This window comes from Calidris pugnax, unplaced genomic scaffold (genome assembly GCF_001431845.1).
Source record: "Calidris pugnax isolate Ruff unplaced genomic scaffold, ASM143184v1 scaffold102, whole genome shotgun sequence".
NCBI classification, from domain to species: domain Eukaryota; kingdom Metazoa; phylum Chordata; class Aves; order Charadriiformes; family Scolopacidae; genus Calidris; species Calidris pugnax.
In genome coordinates, this window is record NW_015090846.1 from 7,029,788 (window position 1) to 7,038,530 (window position 8,743).

Sequence of the window (8,743 nt, forward strand, 5' to 3'; positions counted from 1 at the left end):
GGCCCGCCGGGAGCTGTAGTCCCGGGCGGCCCGGCCCCGGCCCTCGCGAATGGCGGGGGGGGCCGCCACGCTGCTCCCGCAGAGCCGTTATCTCTCAGCTAGTGCTACTCAATAGGAGCCAACCCCTCTGCCACCTCCCCATTCACCTGCGGTCCCTTCCGTGTTCCTTAATACTGCTACTGCTGCACCAGTAAAGGCACTGTGAGAGCTGGCACCAGCGGGACCCAAGACCAACCACAAAACCACGGATGAAGTGCAAAGAGTAAATTTATTCTCGATACCTCACAAACCGGGACACCTTAGAAGCAGCAGCCAGGCAGAGGCACGTAGGCACGGCGGAGTTCTTCCTTGCTAGAGAGTGGTTTTGGGAGAGTCCTTGTTAACGAGAGACAGCCTGAACCTGTTGGATTTTGCTGGTGTATCGGGGATTCACACAGGTATAGTTTACCATTGCACTTTGACCTTTCCTAAAGCCTGGAGGAATCTCCAGCATGTTGGACAGGGTGGCTCCGAGTCCCTCACAGGCCTACGGTATCCAAACACAGGTGTTCCACTGGTCAAGTGCACAAGACTGAAAACTGATTAGTGTGATATATGTGTTTCTCAGCGCCCTGGGTGCAAGTCAGTTGAGCATGTTTACAACCCTCCTTCCGATACTCTCTTACTTTCCCACAGGCACATAAAATGTTTTTTCAACCTGCTCACCTACAGCTCAGAAGTTGTCTCCGGACTGACATTCTCATGTTCAATCATGAGAATTGGGGTGAAACCTTACCCAGGAAGGAACAACAGCTCAATTCAGAGTTACTTCTTTAACAAAGTTGAAAAGTCAGACAGCACTTGGGCACAGTCTTTGGCTTGCTAGGCCGTCACCATCTCACTTCAATCGCAGTTGAGTCTTAAATTCCAGCCAGGGTGGAATGCAGGCACAGAGCCACTGCGTGAAAAAGAGCCATAAAAATTGAAGTTTAGGGTTTTTTTAAATGTTGGGGGTAGGAGGCAGGAAGCACTTCTGTAGTATGCAATAATTTCAATGCTGCAATAAATCTTGAACACGATAAAAACCACAATATTTTTTACACAAAAGGCTGCCTTCCATACAACATGCTGCAATTCTTGTTCCATTTTCTCAAACAACAAGCACAGAAAGATGGAAATGAGAAAGGTAGTTGCAAATTTAGAAAACAGTGTGTCCTAAGAGGTATGCTGTAAATGCATTGGTTTGGATGCTGTCTAGCTAAAATTTGAGATTCCTATTGGCAGCTTTTAGCAATGACAGGTATTTCTAGTATTCTGTTGCAGGATGCAGCATGTCTCTGCAATAAGAGAATGGCAGTCACAAATAGAACTGCCATAGCTTTATTTGTAATTACTGCTGATTCTGTACAGAATCATAGGATTGTCTAGGTTGGAAGGGACCTTTAAGATCATCTAGTCCAACCATCAACCTAACTCTCATAAAAAAAACCCCACCCACCAAAAAACCCGCCATCACTAAACCGCGTCACTAAGCACTATGTCTACCCGTCCTTTAAATACCTCCAGGGACGATGCCTCAACCACTTCCCTGGGCAGCCCATTCCAATGCTTAATAACCCTTTCAGTGTAAAAATTTTTCCGGATATCCAATATGAACCTCCCCTGGTGCAACTTGAGGCCGTTTCCTCTTGTCCTATTGCCTGTGACTTGGAAGAAGAGACCGATCCCCCACCTCCCTTCAACCTCCTTTTAGGGAGTTGTAGAGCGCGATAAGGTCTTCCCTCAGCCTTCTTTTTACAGACTGAACAAACCTAGCTCCCTCAGTCTTTCCTCAAAAGACTTCACTAAACCATGTCCCCCAGTACCATGTCAACCTGTCTTTTGAACACCTTCAGGGACCATGCCTCAACCACTTCACTGGGCAGCCTATTCCAATGCTTAATTTGGATTGCTTCCAGTGTAAAAATTTTTCCTAATATCCAACCTGAACCTCCCCTGGTGCAACTTGAGACCTTTTCCTCTAGTCCTGTCACCTGTGACTTGGGAGAAGAGACCGACCCCCGCCTCTCTACAACCTCCGTTCAGGTAGTTGTAGAGAGCAATAAGGTCTCCCCTCAGCCTCCTTTTCTCCAGGCTGAACAACCCCTGCTCCCTTAGCCTCTCCTCATAAGACTTGTGCTCCAGACCCCTCACCAGCTTCATTGCCCTTCTCTGGACCCGCTCCAGCACCTCCATGTCTTTTTTGTGGTGAGGGGCCCAAAACTGGACACAGTCCTCAAGGTGGGGCCTCACCAGTGCCGAGTACAGGGGGACGATCACCTCTCGAGTCCTACTCACCACGCTGTTCCTGATACAGGCCAAGCTACTGTTGGCCTTCTTGGCCACCTGGACACACTGCTGGCTCACGTTCAGCCAACAGTCGACCATCACCCCCAGGTCCTTTTCTGCCAGGCAGCTCCAGCCACTCTGCCCCAAGCCTGTAGTGCTGCAGGGGGTTGCTGTGACCCAAGTGCACCCGGCATCTGGCACTATCAAGTTCCATACTTAACCAAAAATAAAAAAAACCAACATAATATATAAAAATCGATTGTATAAGCGTATGTACTGAGAAAGAGAGAGAGAATAGTTAAAGAAAGGGACAGACAAAAAAGCCTGAGAAATAGAATTATGGGCATATTAATAAAAATAAGTTATTCACTGGAAAAGATACAGGATGGTAATAAACTTGAAGGTTCATCAAACTGAACATCTACCTTCTTTGTTGAATTTCCAGAATCAGATGTCCCTTAATCTGCTTCCACCTTTATAATAGCATGGGTCATTCAAGTCCATTTTGTATGTATTATAAAGACCAATGAAGAGCTCAAATCACCACTTGTGATACCCAAACTGACAGTGATTTCAAATCACTATTTTTCTCTCTAAACAAAGACTCTTCATCATTACTTCTGTTAAGGCATTATAAAGCAAGTTTACTTTCTAACAAACTTCAGGACAGATGAGATCCTCAGCACCCTGTAGACAAGGAATATACTTTGAAAATTATTGCAGACTGTTAGACAGGAATACAGCTGGTCTATTTCAGCCTGACAAGTAACACTACAATCAAGATTTCAAAATAACTCTATCAGTCCATTTTATCTCACCAACTTTCGCGAAAAACCACAAACTCACTTTTAGTGACACTTTAAAAGGATGCAGTTTCTCTTTGTAGCAAAACCATTTTGTAATTCTCCACTGATGATCTATCTATCATGTTCTGAAGTACACAGTACAAAGCACTTAGATAACATAAAATGATACAAAAGGAGAAGATATGTTCGATTTATTTTTACCAGATGAAATCAAACCCACTCATCTTTTTCACAACTGAACAAGGCTAGAAGCAAAGTTCTCAAAAGCAGACTAAGCCACAAAAAATGAAGTCTGAAGTTTGGTTGGTTTTTTTTAAATGTTTGCAAAAGAAGTGATGAAGTCATGAAAACCCTGGGCACATACAGGACTAGAGTAAGATGGCTCAAATTCTACATAAGTCCACATAGTGAGCATTCTCTATCCTCTTGTTGGTTTTGGACCTTTGAATGTATTTAGCCAGGTAAGGACTTAGGCAGAATTCAGACCATTCTAATGTCCACCGGGGACAAAAACATTTCTAGTGCGCAGGCAAACTTTACTCACCATGACTACCTCCAAGCTTTCCCCTTCACACTGCACATTCAGTGGACCTGTTCAGACCTGAAGTGCCATGGGTTGGCCACGGCCTGAACAAGTTTGAGATTCTACATTCAGTGTTGCATATTTGCCAACCCTGAAGGCTTTAACAAGGCCAAAGTGCAGCCTGCTTGCAAAACAACCATATAGAATGAGAGACAAAGTACTACATATATATATATTTATACATATATTTATATATATACATATATATATTTGATGAAGACCTTAAAAATCACAATGATTCACGCAGAGGAAGTAGGAAAATACTTTATGCTTAGCAAAAGAGATTTCCAGAAAAACCTACAATACTAGCAAGGCCAATGCACCCAGAAGCAGACCATCATCTGCTTCTTCCTATCCTTTTGTGCACTGATCATTTAATGGATTGTAAAGGTATAACATAACATGAGGAGAGCTTTCTGCGGAAAGTACACCTATTCAGCATGCCTGCAAGGTGCAGAAACTAGTCAGTTCCAAGACAGCCAAGCAGGTAGGTCAGATGTGCCGTGCAATGCTGCTCTCAAGTCAAGATGCCACGCCAGAATGACTTCCGTTCACACTATGTGACTAAAATAGTGGGTCTGCACTGTGATTTGCCTGCCAGATGAAAAGCGATGGGAATCCAAGACGCATCTAGACAGCATTGTACTGAATACTGAGGAAAAGCCAGTCATCGCAGTTTGTGCACACGAGACACTAAAATAAAAATGTAACTTAAAAGAAGCTAGAATCACCACAATAGCTCTCTCTGAAGTGTGGTCAGCACCACATTTGACACCAAGCAAACAGGCAGAATCTCAGTGTGCAGTGGGGAATTTGGTATATGAATGACAGTTCTGGCTTACTAAAAATGAGACCCAGCTGATGCAGAGAGGGGTGAAAATCCAAATTAAATCCAGTAAAGCAAATAAATCCCAAACCAGAATGCTAGCCATTAGGAAAAAGCTAACAACAACCAAGGTCCACTCCGACATAGGGATAAAACTTCAATTACTATTTTTTAGGCTAATGCACAAAATGTCTAACTTATTCCAACTCTAACCACTGTACGATTCTTATGGAGAAAAAAACCCACGAACATTAAACGGTATTTCTTCTGGGGAAAAAAAAAAGGTATATTGCATAGGTAGAACTAAAGTCATTATCTTCTAATATGCACTGGAAAATACACAAGATTGACTGATCTAGCTATTTTTGTGGGTAACTGGCTGAGCCAGCCATTTCCATAAAACCAATTATTTTCAGTAATTAAAATATTTTAAAAACCTTAGCGAAGCAGTGGATCACGATAAAACTAAAGATAACAGTTTAACAATAGAATTACTTGCTTTTACAAATATTCTAAATTTCCCAAATGGAACAACTCATCTGTACAGTTCTTCGTACAGTTTTGAATAATTTTTAAGGCAAAGTTAAAGGACACGAATTTCCTTTCCCATAGGCATGACTTTCTTATGTCTCCAAGAATACGTGCACACGCCTATCTGTACATATACACAAAGACATAAGTACAATCGAACGTATATATAACACAGATGTCAACAAAAGAAAACGTAGCCTTATCCAGGGCTGGAGGTTCACCCAGACCTCATTCGGAAGAGTTCTTCAAGAGACTTGCTGTTTGTTGGTTTATTTAAGACAAATCTCTGAAGCTGCTTCCGACTCCTCCGCTTTCAGGGTCACCATCTGATCCGACAGGCCGCTGCAGAAGGTCGAGGGGAATGAACCCCTCGCCTGCCCCTCCCGGGCTGCCGGCTTGGCTCCCGCCAGCCGCACCGCCCCGGGCAACCCGGCGCCGGGGCCACCCAGCACCGCCGAGCGGCAGCGGCGCCGGCTCCCGGCCCCCTCCCGCCGGCCGACCGCCGGCGTCTCTCGGCCGCTCCCAAGGCAGGTAGTTACCAGAGGGCTCTCAGAGGCGTCGGGCACCAGCAGCAGCTGGCGGTGAAGCTGCCCGGCGCACCTGAGAAGGGCATCGGGACGCCCTCCCGCCGCAGCTGCCCTGCCCCTCGACCCGCCGCTGCAGCGCGGCGCCTCGACAGCCCGCGGGTCTTCGGCGGCGGAGCAGGCCGCAGGCCGCGGAGCTCCGGCCCGCGCCGTCGCCGGGTCCTAGAGCCCGCGGCACCGGCGGCGGAGAGGCTGCGGCATTGTCCGTCGGGCAGCTCGAGACGGGGAGCGAAGCCCCGGATCTGTCATCGTCCTGGCCAGGGCCAGCTGCCCTTAGCTCAGTCCCTCCAGGGTCTGGAGTTTTCAGAGGCCGCAGTTTTTATCCTGTCCTGGCTGGACGCAGCTTTCTGAGCGGTCTGGGGGTCTGGCTGCAAACACCGGGTGCTGTGGCAGTTACATGCCAGTGTGCGCTGTAAGGAAGAACGAGGGCTCCGCTTGGTGCAGAAGCACAAATGGAGCAGGGGTGACAGAGCGCTGGGGATGTGGCGCTGGGTGTGCAGGGTTCCTAGCTTTTGTATTGGTGACAGCCACGCTTCTGGTGACAGCACACTGAATGGGTGGTGCTCAGGCACAGTGACAGATGGTCCCCCAGCTTCCATTCCCCTGCTTGTGGCAGTTGAGCGGGTGGGCAGGTGAGAGATGGCTGCTTGTTCCTCCTGTCTGTGTTGAGCATGTGCATTTCCATGCCACTATTAGCATTGCAGTCTCTGTTGGTGCCACAGTTAGAGATCTCTGAGTACCACCATCTACTGAAGGCTGGGGTCAGCTGGGTACCCAAGTGAGGCTACGGTCTGTGCGCTGGGTGACACCCTGGTAATGAAACAGAGCTGGAGGAGATGACCTCCGGGTGGGGAGGTGTCATTGGGTGATATTGTCTAAACGACAATAGATTATCGCTTTCTCAAACCATAACAATGGGTCATCCACAGCTTCCCTGGGGAACCTGTTCCAGTGTCTCACCAACCTCACAGTAAAGGATTTCTTCCAAATTTTTGGTGTTTTTAGTAAACATAAATTTTTCAGGAAATTCAGGGTTGCATGGGGCGAAAGAAGTCCCTCTGTCCATGTGTCCTGCTACATAAATGTCCGGGGGCAGGGCCATTGTTCCCGGCTCTCAGTATGGCCATGGTACTGCTGCAATATTTAGACCTAACAGATGGGTTTAGGAATGGAAAGTGAATGCCTGTTTTCTGTAAGGGCCATGAATGCTGACCCTTTTCTCTGTCTGCTGCTTTCCTGTGCACCAGATTAAGCTGTTTTGTTTTTCTCCCTTCTATAGTTTTTCTATGAAAGATTTTAATACTAAAAATAAAATAAGGTCTGTTCTGGTACGTGTTACCCCTGTGCAAAGCTTACTTCCCTCCGTTTGTTTTTCTCTTCCTGAAAGCATAATCCTCTATTTCTGCGTGCCATCTTTTAAATGATACTGTGAAAATAATTTTCTAGTACAAGAGGAAGAACATGTGGGTCACGTGTTCAGAAGCAGCAGACTTTGTTTTCATGATAAAAGCTTTATGCTGTTCCAGTTGATAAATTTTTAAAATATCTTATAGTAGTACTTGAAAACCTTACTGAGGTATTGGCACTTGTCCTAAAAGCAATCAAGGTCAAAGAAGAGACACGGACTAAATGGGACAAATTGGTGTCGCTTCTGTGTGCTTTTCAGGCTTTGCCACAAAACATCAGCAGCTTCGTGACTAATGACAGCGAGTCCTGATGTGGTTGTGGTGAGTTGTGGTTTCCAGTAATGTCCTTTGTTCATAACCTACAGTGTGTAATTTTGACTTCAGTCAGAAAGAGATTTTTCCAAAATGGAATGCTTCTCAAAGCAGTTGCCTTTTATGAACTTCCCACGAGAGCAGATCTTCCGAGGCAATACACTGGGCAGTAGAAGTCATTAGCAAACAAACCCTTGCGCTCTCTTTGCCAATCTTTGAGTTCTCAGTTGCAATAGTTGAGATATAAAACCCTGTTCCTCTACGTGTTCGGCACAGCCTAAAGCATTCGCCAGTCTGCCAGTCCTTATTGGTAGCCTGATGGATAGCAACACCAGGGTTTTGACTTCCACCTCCCCCCGCTAAAAAAAAACCCCAAACATCTGGGGAGTCGCTTGTTCTCGCTGATTTTTCAGTTCTAAATGAAACTTTAAAAAAAGAAATTGTATAATTTACAAACAGACTTGCATTGTTTAAAGTGCAACTGCCAAATAACTGTAGCATGCAATTTATTAGGTGTACCTAAGCAGTTAGGTATTTGTTGTACTTGTCTAAAAATAGAGGCGACTGAATGTTACAGTGTTTTTCCCCCGATATTTTGACAGCGTGCCTTGAAGTACTGTATTTCTGTCTCACTTTCAGTGGGGTGTTTCCCTGGCAGACAAGAGAGTGACCCGAGAGCAGACGGAAGGGAAGAGGAAAAAGTGGCTCCTCTTTATTTATTTTGTGTTTATTTTGTGCTGTTGCATACAAATCTGTAGTTTTTAAGGAGAAAAAGCTGTGTTTAGGTGAATTTCTCTCCGTCAGGCCCGGCCGCACGGGCCCCGTTGCCAGGGCAACAGCCCGCGGCCCGCCGGGGCGTCTTCTCCATGGCAACCCGTCCCGGACAGATGAGCGGAAGGGTGGGCCAATCAGAGGCGCGGGCGCCGTGCTCTGACTGGTCAGATGGCTACGCCAGGGTGGGGCGCAATGGTGATTGACGGCAGTAACAGACCAATGGAGCGGGGACGTCCAGGGAGGAAGGCGGGGTGGGGGCGGTGGCCAATGGGCCCACGGCGTGGGCGGGCCGAGGCGCTCCGGAAGCGGGCAGGGGAAAGTGGTGGCCGGCTCGAAGTGGGAGTACGGCGACCTGGGCGGAAAGCGGGACCTGGCGGGTGGGTACTCAGCCGGGCCGGGCCCTCGGAGCTGCAACTGGACTACGTCAAGGTGAGCGGGGGGCGGCGGGGGGCCTGAGGGCACCGTGAAGGGGAACAGGGTGGTCCTGGGGTCCCTCGAAGGATGTTGGTGGGGGCCTGGAGCGGGGCTTGAGGAATAGTCTTCCTGAGGGGTAACGAGGGGGCTGAGGGGAACCTGGGAGGGACTGGGGCGAGGCAGGGCTAAGTGAGCGGAGG

General features: G+C 47.4%; 1 long non-coding RNA gene across 3 annotated transcripts in view; it reads left to right on the forward strand.

Moving 5' to 3' along the window:
• Positions 1 to 8,419: 8,419 nt before the first annotated feature.
• The window catches only part of LOC106888468, a 4,998-nt gene continuing 4,674 nt past the window's right edge, over positions 8,420 to 8,743 (forward strand). For all 3 annotated transcript variants that reach the window (XR_001412115.1, XR_001412114.1, XR_001412113.1), the window contains exon 1: positions 8,420 to 8,558. This is a non-coding gene — a long non-coding RNA (uncharacterized LOC106888468). The remainder of the gene's footprint in view (positions 8,559 to 8,743) is intronic.